The 13,584-nt window shown below is 51.7% G+C and overlaps 3 non-coding genes across 3 annotated transcripts; all 3 read left to right on the top strand.

Annotated features, from left to right (window-relative positions):
• Positions 1 to 3,727: 3,727 nt before the first annotated feature.
• Positions 3,728 to 3,799, top strand: TRNAD-GUC (transfer RNA aspartic acid (anticodon GUC)). Its single transcript has one exon. It is a non-coding gene; the product is annotated as a tRNA-Asp (tRNA).
• A 5,785-nt stretch (positions 3,800 to 9,584) lies between these two features.
• Positions 9,585 to 9,656, top strand: TRNAD-GUC (transfer RNA aspartic acid (anticodon GUC)). Its single transcript has one exon. It is a non-coding gene; the product is annotated as a tRNA-Asp (tRNA).
• Positions 9,657 to 12,512: 2,856 nt separating this feature from the next.
• On the top strand, positions 12,513 to 12,584 carry TRNAD-GUC (transfer RNA aspartic acid (anticodon GUC)). The gene has a single exon. It is a non-coding gene; the product is annotated as a tRNA-Asp (tRNA).
• The last annotated feature ends 1,000 nt before the right edge of the window (positions 12,585 to 13,584 follow it).

Genomic DNA, 13,584 nt, shown 5'->3' with positions numbered 1-13,584 from the left:
GCCGTTCCAGATGGGAAACTTGAGACTGGATGTCCAGAAAAGCAAGACGTCAGAAGCGAAACCTTTTTCCTGCAGGGTGTGGCATACCATCCGCTTGCTCATTGCGACAGAGGTGGCACTAATGAAGGAAGAGGTCAACGTTACGTTCTTCTTTAAAATGCAAGGCCAGGAAAAGTGGCAGCGGTGGGATTTGAACCCACGCCTCCGAAGAGACTGGAGCCTTAATCCAGCGCCTTAGACCGCTCGGCCACGCTACCTCCCTGCTAGTCGCCGAAAGCGGAACTTGACCCGTTGCCCGGCCCGCTTTAGTGCTTTGCCTTTTCTCCTTGGAAAGTCTGGAGACAGGCAGTGGAAGGGCAGGCAAACTGTCAGGTGCGCAGAGGAGGGGAGACCATGAGGCAAGGTGGGAGATGGGGGCAAGAAGTGAGAAAAAAACTAATCGCAAGCTAGGGCAGGATTCGGAAAGTGAAGCCGAAAAGGGGCTTAGCATGCAGCCCAGGGGTTTCTTTGACTGTCCTAAGCCCACAGGGACTTTGCCGTCCTCAGCTCATGAGACTTGAGATGGGTAGCTTGATTTGCTGAGGAAATGCGGGATGACAGATTCAACTCTGGAGTCAAACATAGCCCGGAACTATCGCCTTAAACTGAGTTTTAAGCCTGGTGCCGATAAAAAGAAAGAAATTAGCCTTAGATCGGGCAAGCCGTTTGACGGGGGAAAATGAGACCCCCCTAGGCCAGCTAGGTGGTCGCTGGATGCTGTGCAGACATCAGCAGCTGTTCATTTCATGCCCTCACGTCTCCTCGTTAGTATAGCGGTCAGTATCCCCGCCTGTCACGCGGGAGACCGGGGTTCAATTCCCCGACGGGGAGGTTAAACCGTTTCTGGATTTTTTTTAGTTCTTGACAAATATTCTTGAAGATTAGGCTGAGTCAAGTAGGGAATGGGTGCCAAGAACTGACTCTTTAAGAAAAAAGCACCGGCAACGCTAGTCATCGTACAATATTTGTGCACAATTGCTTACATTAGGCGGCCGGTCCACTTTATTGAGTCCCCCTGAGCACCATTTAGTGCTCCTGTTGTCTGCGAAGTCCAAATTGTAACCCTGAATCAGTTCCTCTTCTGACCCTTTGTATCATGTTACATGACGAGTAATGATCACCTGTTAGCTTTATCCCTAATTATAACTCTCACTCTTTCCCTGCATCTAACCCTAGCTCTAATCCCATCATTAACCTCGGTCCGGGCACACGCGTGAACCCCTACTCTCATCTCAGCCTCTCCTGGTGATACATCACACCTGGGATCGTTTGCTCCCTGTGGGCTGTGGGAAATTTGCTACCAGCACGCCCTGGAAGTGGGGCTCATTCCGCTGCAACGGGAGGTCTTCCCAGGACGCGTCACAGCTCAACGCAAGAGCTCCTGGGTTTCGAAGGCTCTTGCAGCAAGCCTTCACAAAGCAGCAGGGAGCGCCGTTCCAGATGGGAAACTTGAGACTGGATGTCCAGAAAAGCAAGACGTCAGAAGCGAAACCTTTTTCCTGCAGGGTGTGGCATACCATCCGCTTGCTCATTGCGACAGAGGTGGCACTAATGAAGGAAGAGGTCAACGTTACGTTCTTCTTTAAAATGCAAGGCCAGGAAAAGTGGCAGCGGTGGGATTTGAACCCACGCCTCCGAAGAGACTGGAGCCTTAATCCAGCGCCTTAGACCGCTCGGCCACGCTACCTCCCTGCTAGTCGCCGAAAGCGGAACTTGACCCGTTGCCCGGCCCGCTTTAGTGCTTTGCCTTTTCTCCTTGGAAAGTCTGGAGACAGGCAGTGGAAGGGCAGGCAAACTGTCAGGTGCGCAGAGGAGGGGAGACCATGAGGCAAGGTGGGAGATGGGGGCAAGAAGTGAGAAAAAAACTAATCGCAAGCTAGGGCAGGATTCGGAAAGTGAAGCCGAAAAGGGGCTTAGCATGCAGCCCAGGGGTTTCTTTGACTGTCCTAAGCCCACAGGGACTTTGCCGTCCTCAGCTCATGAGACTTGAGATGGGTAGCTTGATTTGCTGAGGAAATGCGGGATGACAGATTCAACTCTGGAGTCAAACATAGCCCGGAACTATCGCCTTAAACTGAGTTTTAAGCCTGGTGCCGATAAAAAGAAAGAAATTAGCCTTAGATCGGGCAAGCCGTTTGACGGGGGAAAATGAGACCCCCCTAGGCCAGCTAGGTGGTCGCTGGATGCTGTGCAGACATCAGCAGCTGTTCATTTCATGCCCTCACGTCTCCTCGTTAGTATAGTGGTCAGTATCCCCGCCTGTCACGCGGGAGACCGTCCCCGACGGGGAGGTTAAACCGTTTCTGGATTTTTTTTAGTTCTTGACAAATATTCTTGAAGATTAGGCTGAGTCAAGTAGGGAATGGGTGCCAAGAACTGACTCTTTAAGAAAAAAGCACCGGCAACGCTAGTCATCGTACAATATTTGTGCACAATTGCTTACATTAGGCGGCCGGTCCACTTTATTGAGTCCCCCTCAGCACCATTTAGTGCTCCTGTTGTCTGCGAAGTCCAAATTGTAACCCTGAATCAGTTCCTCTTCTGACCCTTTGTATCATGTTACATGACGAGTAATGATCACCTGTTAGCTTTATCCCTAATTATAACTCTCACTCTTTCCCTGCATCTAACCCTAGCTCTAATCCCATCATTAACCTCGGTCCGGGCACACGCGTGAACCCCTACTCTCATCTCAGCCTCTCCTGGTGATACATCACACCTGGGATCGTTTGCTCCCTGTGGGCTGTGGGAAATTTGCTACCAGCACGCCCTGGAAGTGGGGCTCATTCCGCTGCAACGGGAGGTCTTCCCAGGACGCGTCACAGCTCAACGCAAGAGCTCCTGGGTTTCGAAGGCTCTTGCAGCAAGCCTTCACAAAGCAGCAGGGAGCGCCGTTCCAGATGGGAAACTTGAGACTGGATGTCCAGAAAAGCAAGACGTCAGAAGCGAAACCTTTTTCCTGCAGGGTGTGGCATACCATCCGCTTGCTCATTGCGACAGAGGTGGCACTAATGAAGGAAGAGGTCAACGTTACGTTCTTCTTTAAAATGCAAGGCCAGGAAAAGTGGCAGCGGTGGGATTTGAACCCACGCCTCCGAAGAGACTGGAGCCTTAATCCAGCGCCTTAGACCGCTCGGCCACGCTACCTCCCTGCTAGTCGCCGAAAGCGGAACTTGACCCGTTGCCCGGCCCGCTTTAGTGCTTTGCCTTTTCTCCTTGGAAAGTCTGGAGACAGGCAGTGGAAGGGCAGGCAAACTGTCAGGTGCGCAGAGGAGGGGAGACCATGAGGCAAGGTGGGAGATGGGGGCAAGAAGTGAGAAAAAAACTAATCGCAAGCTAGGGCAGGATTCGGAAAGTGAAGCCGAAAAGGGGCTTAGCATGCAGCCCAGGGGTTTCTTTGACTGTCCTAAGCCCACAGGGACTTTGCCGTCCTCAGCTCATGAGACTTGAGATGGGTAGCTTGATTTGCTGAGGAAATGCGGGATGACAGATTCAACTCTGGAGTCAAACATAGCCCGGAACTATCGCCTTAAACTGAGTTTTAAGCCTGGTGCCGATAAAAAGAAAGAAATTAGCCTTAGATCGGGCAAGCCGTTTGACGGGGGAAAATGAGACCCCCCTAGGCCAGCTAGGTGGTCGCTGGATGCTGTGCAGACATCAGCAGCTGTTCATTTCATGCCCTCACGTCTCCTCGTTAGTATAGTGGTCAGTATCCCCGCCTGTCACGCGGGAGACCGGGGTTCAATTCCCCGACGGGGAGGTTAAACCTTTTCTGGATTTTTTTTAGTTCTTGACAAATATTCTTGAAGATTAGGCTGAGTCAAGTAGGGAATGGGTGCCAAGAACTGACTCTTTAAGAAAAAAGCACCGGCAACGCTAGTCATCGTACAATATTTGTGCACAATTGCTTACATTAGGCGGCCGGTCCACTTTATTGAGTCCCCCTCAGCACCATTTAGTGCTCCTGTTGTCTGCGAAGTCCAAATTGTAACCCTGAATCAGTTCCTCTTCTGACCCTTTGTATCATGTTACATGACGAGTAATGATCACCTGTTAGCTTTATCCCTAATTATAACTCTCACTCTTTCCCTGCATCTAACCCTAGCTCTAATCCCATCATTAACCTCGGTCCGGGCACACGCGTGAACCCCTACTCTCATCTCAGCCTCTCCTGGTGATACATCACACCTGGGATCGTTTGCTCCCTGTGGGCTGTGGGAAATTTGCTACCAGCACGCCCTGGAAGTGGGGCTCATTCCGCTGCAACGGGAGGTCTTCCCAGGACGCGTCACAGCTCAACGCAAGAGCTCCTGGGTTTCGAAGGCTCTTGCAGCAAGCCTTCACAAAGCAGCAGGGAGCGCCGTTCCAGATGGGAAACTTGAGACTGGATGTCCAGAAAAGCAAGACGTCAGAAGCGAAACCTTTTTCCTGCAGGGTGTGGCATACCATCCGCTTGCTCATTGCGACAGAGGTGGCACTAATGAAGGAAGAGGTCAACGTTACGTTCTTCTTTAAAATGCAAGGCCAGGAAAAGTGGCAGCGGTGGGATTTGAACCCACGCCTCCGAAGAGACTGGAGCCTTAATCCAGCGCCTTAGACCGCTCGGCCACGCTACCTCCCTGCTAGTCGCCGAAAGCGGAACTTGACCCGTTGCCCGGCCCGCTTTAGTGCTTTGCCTTTTCTCCTTGTAAAGTCTGGAGACAGGCAGTGGAAGGGCAGGCAAACTGTCAGGTGCGCAGAGGAGGGGAGACCATGAGGCAAGGTGGGAGATGGGGGCAAGAAGTGAGAAAAAAACTAATCGCAAGCTAGGGCAGGATTCGGAAAGTGAAGCCGAAAAGGGGCTTAGCATGCAGCCCAGGGGTTTCTTTGACTGTCCTAAGCCCACAGGGACTTTGCCGTCCTCAGCTCATGAGACTTGAGATGGGTAGCTTGATTTGCTGAGGAAATGCGGGATGACAGATTCAACTCTGGAGTCAAACATAGCCCGGAACTATCGCCTTAAACTGAGTTTTAAGCCTGGTGCCGATAAAAAGAAAGAAATTAGCCTTAGATCGGGCAAGCCGTTTGACGGGGGAAAATGAGACCCCCCTAGGCCAGCTAGGTGGTCGCTGGATGCTGTGCAGACATCAGCAGCTGTTCATTTCATGCCCTCACGTCTCCTCGTTAGTATAGTGGTCAGTATCCCCGCCTGTCACGCGGGAGAATTCCCCGACGGGGAGGTTAAACCGTTTTTGGATTTTTTTTAGTTCTTGACAAATATTCTTGAAGATTAGGCTGAGTCAAGTAGGGAATGGGTGCCAAGAACTGACTCTTTAAGAAAAAAGCACCGGCAACGCTAGTCATCGTACAATATTTGTGCACAATTGCTTACATTAGGCGGCCGGTCCACTTTATTGAGTCCCCCTCAGCACCATTTAGTGCTCCTGTTGTCTGCGAAGTCCAAATTGTAACCCTGAATCAGTTCCTCTTCTGACCCTTTGTATCATGTTACATGACGAGTAATGATCACCTGTTAGCTTTATCCCTAATTATAACTCTCACTCTTTCCCTGCATCTAACCCTAGCTCTAATCCCATCATTAACCTCGGTCCGGGCACACGCGTGAACCCCTACTCTCATCTCAGCCTCTCCTGGTGATACATCACACCTGGGATCGTTTGCTCCCTGTGGGCTGTGGGAAATTTGCTACCAGCACGCCCTGGAAGTGGGGCTCATTCCGCTGCAACGGGAGGTCTTCCCAGGACGCGTCACAGCTCAACGCAAGAGCTCCTGGGTTTCGAAGGCTCTTGCAGCAAGCCTTCACAAAGCAGCAGGGAGCGCCGTTCCAGATGGGAAACTTGAGACTGGATGTCCAGAAAAGCAAGACGTCAGAAGCGAAACCTTTTTCCTGCAGGGTGTGGCATACCATCCGCTTGCTCATTGCGACAGAGGTGGCACTAATGAAGGAAGAGGTCAACGTTACGTTCTTCTTTAAAATGCAAGGCCAGGAAAAGTGGCAGCGGTGGGATTTGAACCCACGCCTCCGAAGAGACTGGAGCCTTAATCCAGCGCCTTAGACCGCTCGGCCACGCTACCTCCCTGCTAGTCGCCGAAAGCGGAACTTGACCCGTTGCCCGGCCCGCTTTAGTGCTTTGCCTTTTCTCCTTGGAAACTCTGGAGACAGGCAGTGGAAGGGCAGGCAAACTGTCAGGTGCGCAGAGGAGGGGAGACCATGAGGCAAGGTGGGAGATGGGGGCAAGAAGTGAGAAAAAAACTAATCGCAAGCTAGGGCAGGATTCGGAAAGTGAAGCCGAAAAGGGGCTTAGCATGCAGCCCAGGGGTTTCTTTGACTGTCCTAAGCCCACAGGGACTTTGCCGTCCTCAGCTCATGAGACTTGAGATGGGTAGCTTGATTTGCTGAGGAAATGCGGGATGACAGATTCAACTCTGGAGTCAAACATAGCCCGGAACTATCGCCTTAAACTGAGTTTTAAGCCTGGTGCCGATAAAAAGAAAGAAATTAGCCTTAGATCGGGCAAGCCGTTTGACGGGGGAAAATGAGACCCCCCTAGGCCAGCTAGGTGGTCGCTGGATGCTGTGCAGACATCAGCAGCTGTTCATTTCATGCCCTCACGTCTCCTCGTTAGTATAGCGGTCAGTATCCCCGCCTGTCACGCGGGAGACCGGGGTTCAATTCCCCGACGGGGAGGTTAAACCGTTTCTGGATTTTTTTTAGTTCTTGACAAATATTCTTGAAGATTAGGCTGAGTCAAGTAGGGAATGGGTGCCAAGAACTGACTCTTTAAGAAAAAAGCACCGGCAACGCTAGTCATCGTACAATATTTGTGCACAATTGCTTACATTAGGCGGCCGGTCCACTTTATTGAGTCCCCCTGAGCACCATTTAGTGCTCCTGTTGTCTGCGAAGTCCAAATTGTAACCCTGAATCAGTTCCTCTTCTGACCCTTTGTATCATGTTACATGACGAGTAATGATCACCTGTTAGCTTTATCCCTAATTATAACTCTCACTCTTTCCCTGCATCTAACCCTAGCTCTAATCCCATCATTAACCTCGGTCCGGGCACACGCGTGAACCCCTACTCTCATCTCAGCCTCTCCTGGTGATACATCACACCTGGGATCGTTTGCTCCCTGTGGGCTGTGGGAAATTTGCTACCAGCACGCCCTGGAAGTGGGGCTCATTCCGCTGCAACGGGAGGTCTTCCCAGGACGCGTCACAGCTCAACGCAAGAGCTCCTGGGTTTCGAAGGCTCTTGCAGCAAGCCTTCACAAAGCAGCAGGGAGCGCCGTTCCAGATGGGAAACTTGAGACTGGATGTCCAGAAAAGCAAGACGTCAGAAGCGAAACCTTTTTCCTGCAGGGTGTGGCATACCATCCGCTTGCTCATTGCGACAGAGGTGGCACTAATGAAGGAAGAGGTCAACGTTACGTTCTTCTTTAAAATGCAAGGCCAGGAAAAGTGGCAGCGGTGGGATTTGAACCCACGCCTCCGAAGAGACTGGAGCCTTAATCCAGCGCCTTAGACCGCTCGGCCACGCTACCTCCCTGCTAGTCGCCGAAAGCGGAACTTGACCCGTTGCCCGGCCCGCTTTAGTGCTTTGCCTTTTCTCCTTGGAAAGTCTGGAGACAGGCAGTGGAAGGGCAGGCAAACTGTCAGGTGCGCAGAGGAGGGGAGACCATGAGGCAAGGTGGGAGATGGGGGCAAGAAGTGAGAAAAAAACTAATCGCAAGCTAGGGCAGGATTCGGAAAGTGAAGCCGAAAAGGGGCTTAGCATGCAGCCCAGGGGTTTCTTTGACTGTCCTAAGCCCACAGGGACTTTGCCGTCCTCAGCTCATGAGACTTGAGATGGGTAGCTTGATTTGCTGAGGAAATGCGGGATGACAGATTCAACTCTGGAGTCAAACATAGCCCGGAACTATCGCCTTAAACTGAGTTTTAAGCCTGGTGCCGATAAAAAGAAAGAAATTAGCCTTAGATCGGGCAAGCCGTTTGACGGGGGAAAATGAGACCCCCCTAGGCCAGCTAGGTGGTCGCTGGATGCTGTGCAGACATCAGCAGCTGTTCATTTCATGCCCTCACGTCTCCTCGTTAGTATAGTGGTCAGTATCCCCGCCTGTCACGCGGGAGACCGTCCCCGACGGGGAGGTTAAACCGTTTCTGGATTTTTTTTAGTTCTTGACAAATATTCTTGAAGATTAGGCTGAGTCAAGTAGGGAATGGGTGCCAAGAACTGACTCTTTAAGAAAAAAGCACCGGCAACGCTAGTCATCGTACAATATTTGTGCACAATTGCTTACATTAGGCGGCCGGTCCACTTTATTGAGTCCCCCTCAGCACCATTTAGTGCTCCTGTTGTCTGCGAAGTCCAAATTGTAACCCTGAATCAGTTCCTCTTCTGACCCTTTGTATCATGTTACATGACGAGTAATGATCACCTGTTAGCTTTATCCCTAATTATAACTCTCACTCTTTCCCTGCATCTAACCCTAGCTCTAATCCCATCATTAACCTCGGTCCGGGCACACGCGTGAACCCCTACTCTCATCTCAGCCTCTCCTGGTGATACATCACACCTGGGATCGTTTGCTCCCTGTGGGCTGTGGGAAATTTGCTACCAGCACGCCCTGGAAGTGGGGCTCATTCCGCTGCAACGGGAGGTCTTCCCAGGACGCGTCACAGCTCAACGCAAGAGCTCCTGGGTTTCGAAGGCTCTTGCAGCAAGCCTTCACAAAGCAGCAGGGAGCGCCGTTCCAGATGGGAAACTTGAGACTGGATGTCCAGAAAAGCAAGACGTCAGAAGCGAAACCTTTTTCCTGCAGGGTGTGGCATACCATCCGCTTGCTCATTGCGACAGAGGTGGCACTAATGAAGGAAGAGGTCAACGTTACGTTCTTCTTTAAAATGCAAGGCCAGGAAAAGTGGCAGCGGTGGGATTTGAACCCACGCCTCCGAAGAGACTGGAGCCTTAATCCAGCGCCTTAGACCGCTCGGCCACGCTACCTCCCTGCTAGTCGCCGAAAGCGGAACTTGACCCGTTGCCCGGCCCGCTTTAGTGCTTTGCCTTTTCTCCTTGGAAAGTCTGGAGACAGGCAGTGGAAGGGCAGGCAAACTGTCAGGTGCGCAGAGGAGGGGAGACCATGAGGCAAGGTGGGAGATGGGGGCAAGAAGTGAGAAAAAAACTAATCGCAAGCTAGGGCAGGATTCGGAAAGTGAAGCCGAAAAGGGGCTTAGCATGCAGCCCAGGGGTTTCTTTGACTGTCCTAAGCCCACAGGGACTTTGCCGTCCTCAGCTCATGAGACTTGAGATGGGTAGCTTGATTTGCTGAGGAAATGCGGGATGACAGATTCAACTCTGGAGTCAAACATAGCCCGGAACTATCGCCTTAAACTGAGTTTTAAGCCTGGTGCCGATAAAAAGAAAGAAATTAGCCTTAGATCGGGCAAGCCGTTTGACGGGGGAAAATGAGACCCCCCTAGGCCAGCTAGGTGGTCGCTGGATGCTGTGCAGACATCAGCAGCTGTTCATTTCATGCCCTCACGTCTCCTCGTTAGTATAGTGGTCAGTATCCCCGCCTGTCACGCGGGAGACCGGGGTTCAATTCCCCGACGGGGAGGTTAAACCTTTTCTGGATTTTTTTTAGTTCTTGACAAATATTCTTGAAGATTAGGCTGAGTCAAGTAGGGAATGGGTGCCAAGAACTGACTCTTTAAGAAAAAAGCACCGGCAACGCTAGTCATCGTACAATATTTGTGCACAATTGCTTACATTAGGCGGCCGGTCCACTTTATTGAGTCCCCCTCAGCACCATTTAGTGCTCCTGTTGTCTGCGAAGTCCAAATTGTAACCCTGAATCAGTTCCTCTTCTGACCCTTTGTATCATGTTACATGACGAGTAATGATCACCTGTTAGCTTTATCCCTAATTATAACTCTCACTCTTTCCCTGCATCTAACCCTAGCTCTAATCCCATCATTAACCTCGGTCCGGGCACACGCGTGAACCCCTACTCTCATCTCAGCCTCTCCTGGTGATACATCACACCTGGGATCGTTTGCTCCCTGTGGGCTGTGGGAAATTTGCTACCAGCACGCCCTGGAAGTGGGGCTCATTCCGCTGCAACGGGAGGTCTTCCCAGGACGCGTCACAGCTCAACGCAAGAGCTCCTGGGTTTCGAAGGCTCTTGCAGCAAGCCTTCACAAAGCAGCAGGGAGCGCCGTTCCAGATGGGAAACTTGAGACTGGATGTCCAGAAAAGCAAGACGTCAGAAGCGAAACCTTTTTCCTGCAGGGTGTGGCATACCATCCGCTTGCTCATTGCGACAGAGGTGGCACTAATGAAGGAAGAGGTCAACGTTACGTTCTTCTTTAAAATGCAAGGCCAGGAAAAGTGGCAGCGGTGGGATTTGAACCCACGCCTCCGAAGAGACTGGAGCCTTAATCCAGCGCCTTAGACCGCTCGGCCACGCTACCTCCCTGCTAGTCGCCGAAAGCGGAACTTGACCCGTTGCCCGGCCCGCTTTAGTGCTTTGCCTTTTCTCCTTGTAAAGTCTGGAGACAGGCAGTGGAAGGGCAGGCAAACTGTCAGGTGCGCAGAGGAGGGGAGACCATGAGGCAAGGTGGGAGATGGGGGCAAGAAGTGAGAAAAAAACTAATCGCAAGCTAGGGCAGGATTCGGAAAGTGAAGCCGAAAACGGGCTTAGCATGCAGCCCAGGGGTTTCTTTGACTGTCCTAAGCCCACAGGGACTTTGCCGTCCTCAGCTCATGAGACTTGAGATGGGTAGCTTGATTTGCTGAGGAAATGCGGGATGACAGATTCAACTCTGGAGTCAAACATAGCCCGGAACTATCGCCTTAAACTGAGTTTTAAGCCTGGTGCCGATAAAAAGAAAGAAATTAGCCTTAGATCGGGCAAGCCGTTTGACGGGGGAAAATGAGACCCCCCTAGGCCAGCTAGGTGGTCGCTGGATGCTGTGCAGACATCAGCAGCTGTTCATTTCATGCCCTCACGTCTCCTCGTTAGTATAGTGGTCAGTATCCCCGCCTGTCACGCGGGAGAATTCCCCGACGGGGAGGTTAAACCGTTTTTGGATTTTTTTTAGTTCTTGACAAATATTCTTGAAGATTAGGCTGAGTCAAGTAGGGAATGGGTGCCAAGAACTGACTCTTTAAGAAAAAAGCACCGGCAACGCTAGTCATCGTACAATATTTGTGCACAATTGCTTACATTAGGCGGCCGGTCCACTTTATTGAGTCCCCCTCAGCACCATTTAGTGCTCCTGTTGTCTGCGAAGTCCAAATTGTAACCCTGAATCAGTTCCTCTTCTGACCCTTTGTATCATGTTACATGACGAGTAATGATCACCTGTTAGCTTTATCCCTAATTATAACTCTCACTCTTTCCCTGCATCTAACCCTAGCTCTAATCCCATCATTAACCTCGGTCCGGGCACACGCGTGAACCCCTACTCTCATCTCAGCCTCTCCTGGTGATACATCACACCTGGGATCGTTTGCTCCCTGTGGGCTGTGGGAAATTTGCTACCAGCACGCCCTGGAAGTGGGGCTCATTCCGCTGCAACGGGAGGTCTTCCCAGGACGCGTCACAGCTCAACGCAAGAGCTCCTGGGTTTCGAAGGCTCTTGCAGCAAGCCTTCACAAAGCAGCAGGGAGCGCCGTTCCAGATGGGAAACTTGAGACTGGATGTCCAGAAAAGCAAGACGTCAGAAGCGAAACCTTTTTCCTGCAGGGTGTGGCATACCATCCGCTTGCTCATTGCGACAGAGGTGGCACTAATGAAGGAAGAGGTCAACGTTACGTTCTTCTTTAAAATGCAAGGCCAGGAAAAGTGGCAGCGGTGGGATTTGAACCCACGCCTCCGAAGAGACTGGAGCCTTAATCCAGCGCCTTAGACCGCTCGGCCACGCTACCTCCCTGCTAGTCGCCGAAAGCGGAACTTGACCCGTTGCCCGGCCCGCTTTAGTGCTTTGCCTTTTCTCCTTGGAAACTCTGGAGACAGGCAGTGGAAGGGCAGGCAAACTGTCAGGTGCGCAGAGGAGGGGAGACCATGAGGCAAGGTGGGAGATGGGGGCAAGAAGTGAGAAAAAAACTAATCGCAAGCTAGGGCAGGATTCGGAAAGTGAAGCCGAAAAGGGGCTTAGCATGCAGCCCAGGGGTTTCTTTGACTGTCCTAAGCCCACAGGGACTTTGCCGTCCTCAGCTCATGAGACTTGAGATGGGTAGCTTGATTTGCTGAGGAAATGCGGGATGACAGATTCAACTCTGGAGTCAAACATAGCCCGGAACTATCGCCTTAAACTGAGTTTTAAGCCTGGTGCCGATAAAAAGAAAGAAATTAGCCTTAGATCGGGCAAGCCGTTTGACGGGGGAAAATGAGACCCCCCTAGGCCAGCTAGGTGGTCGCTGGATGCTGTGCAGACATCAGCAGCTGTTCATTTCATGCCCTCACGTCTCCTCGTTAGTATAGTGGTCAGTATCCCCGCCTGTCACGCGGGAGACCGGGGTTCAATTCCCCGACGGGGAGGTTAAACCGTTTCTGGATTTTTTTTAGTTCTTGACAAATATTCTTGAAGATTAGGCTGAGTCAAGTAGGGAATGGGTGCCAAGAACTGACTCTTTAAGAAAAAAGCACCGGCAACGCTAGTCATCGTACAATATTTGTGCACAATTGCTTACATTAGGCGGCCGGTCCACTTTATTGAGTCCCCCTCAGCACCATTTAGTGCTCCTGTTGTCTGCGAAGTCCAAATTGTAACCCTGAATCAGTTCCTCTTCTGACCCTTTGTATCATGTTACATGACGAGTAATGATCACCTGTTAGCTTTATCCCTAATTATAACTCTCACTCTTTCCCTGCATCTAACCCTAGCTCTAATCCCATCATTAACCTCGGTCCGGGCACACGCGTGAACCCCTACTCTCATCTCAGCCTCTCCTGGTGATACATCACACCTGGGATCGTTTGCTCCCTGTGGGCTGTGGGAAATTTGCTACCAGCACGCCCTGGAAGTGGGGCTCATTCCGCTGCAACGGGAGGTCTTCCCAGGACGCGTCACAGCTCAACGCAAGAGCTCCTGGGTTTCGAAGGCTCTTGCAGCAAGCCTTCACAAAGCAGCAGGGAGCGCCGTTCCAGATGGGAAACTTGAGACTGGATGTCCAGAAAAGCAAGACGTCAGAAGCGAAACCTTTTTCCTGCAGGGTGTGGCATACCATCCGCTTGCTCATTGCGACAGAGGTGGCACTAATGAAGGAAGAGGTCAACGTTACGTTCTTCTTTAAAATGCAAGGCCAGGAAAAGTGGCAGCGGTGGGATTTGAACCCACGCCTCCGAAGAGACTGGAGCCTTAATCCAGCGCCTTAGACCGCTCGGCCACGCTACCTCCCTGCTAGTCGCCGAAAGCGGAACTTGACCCGTTGCCCGGCCCGCTTTAGTGCTTTGCCTTTTCTCCTTGGAAAGTCTGGAGACAGGCAGTGGAAGGGCAGGCAAACTGTCAGGTGCGCAGAGGAGGGGAGACCATGAGGCA

This window comes from Ambystoma mexicanum, unplaced genomic scaffold (genome assembly GCF_040938575.1).
Source record: "Ambystoma mexicanum isolate Mex_15411 unplaced genomic scaffold, UKY_AmexF1_1 Mex_scaf20, whole genome shotgun sequence".
NCBI classification, from domain to species: Eukaryota; Metazoa; Chordata; class Amphibia; order Caudata; family Ambystomatidae; genus Ambystoma; species Ambystoma mexicanum.
This window is presented reverse-complemented; position numbering and strand designations above follow the sequence as displayed.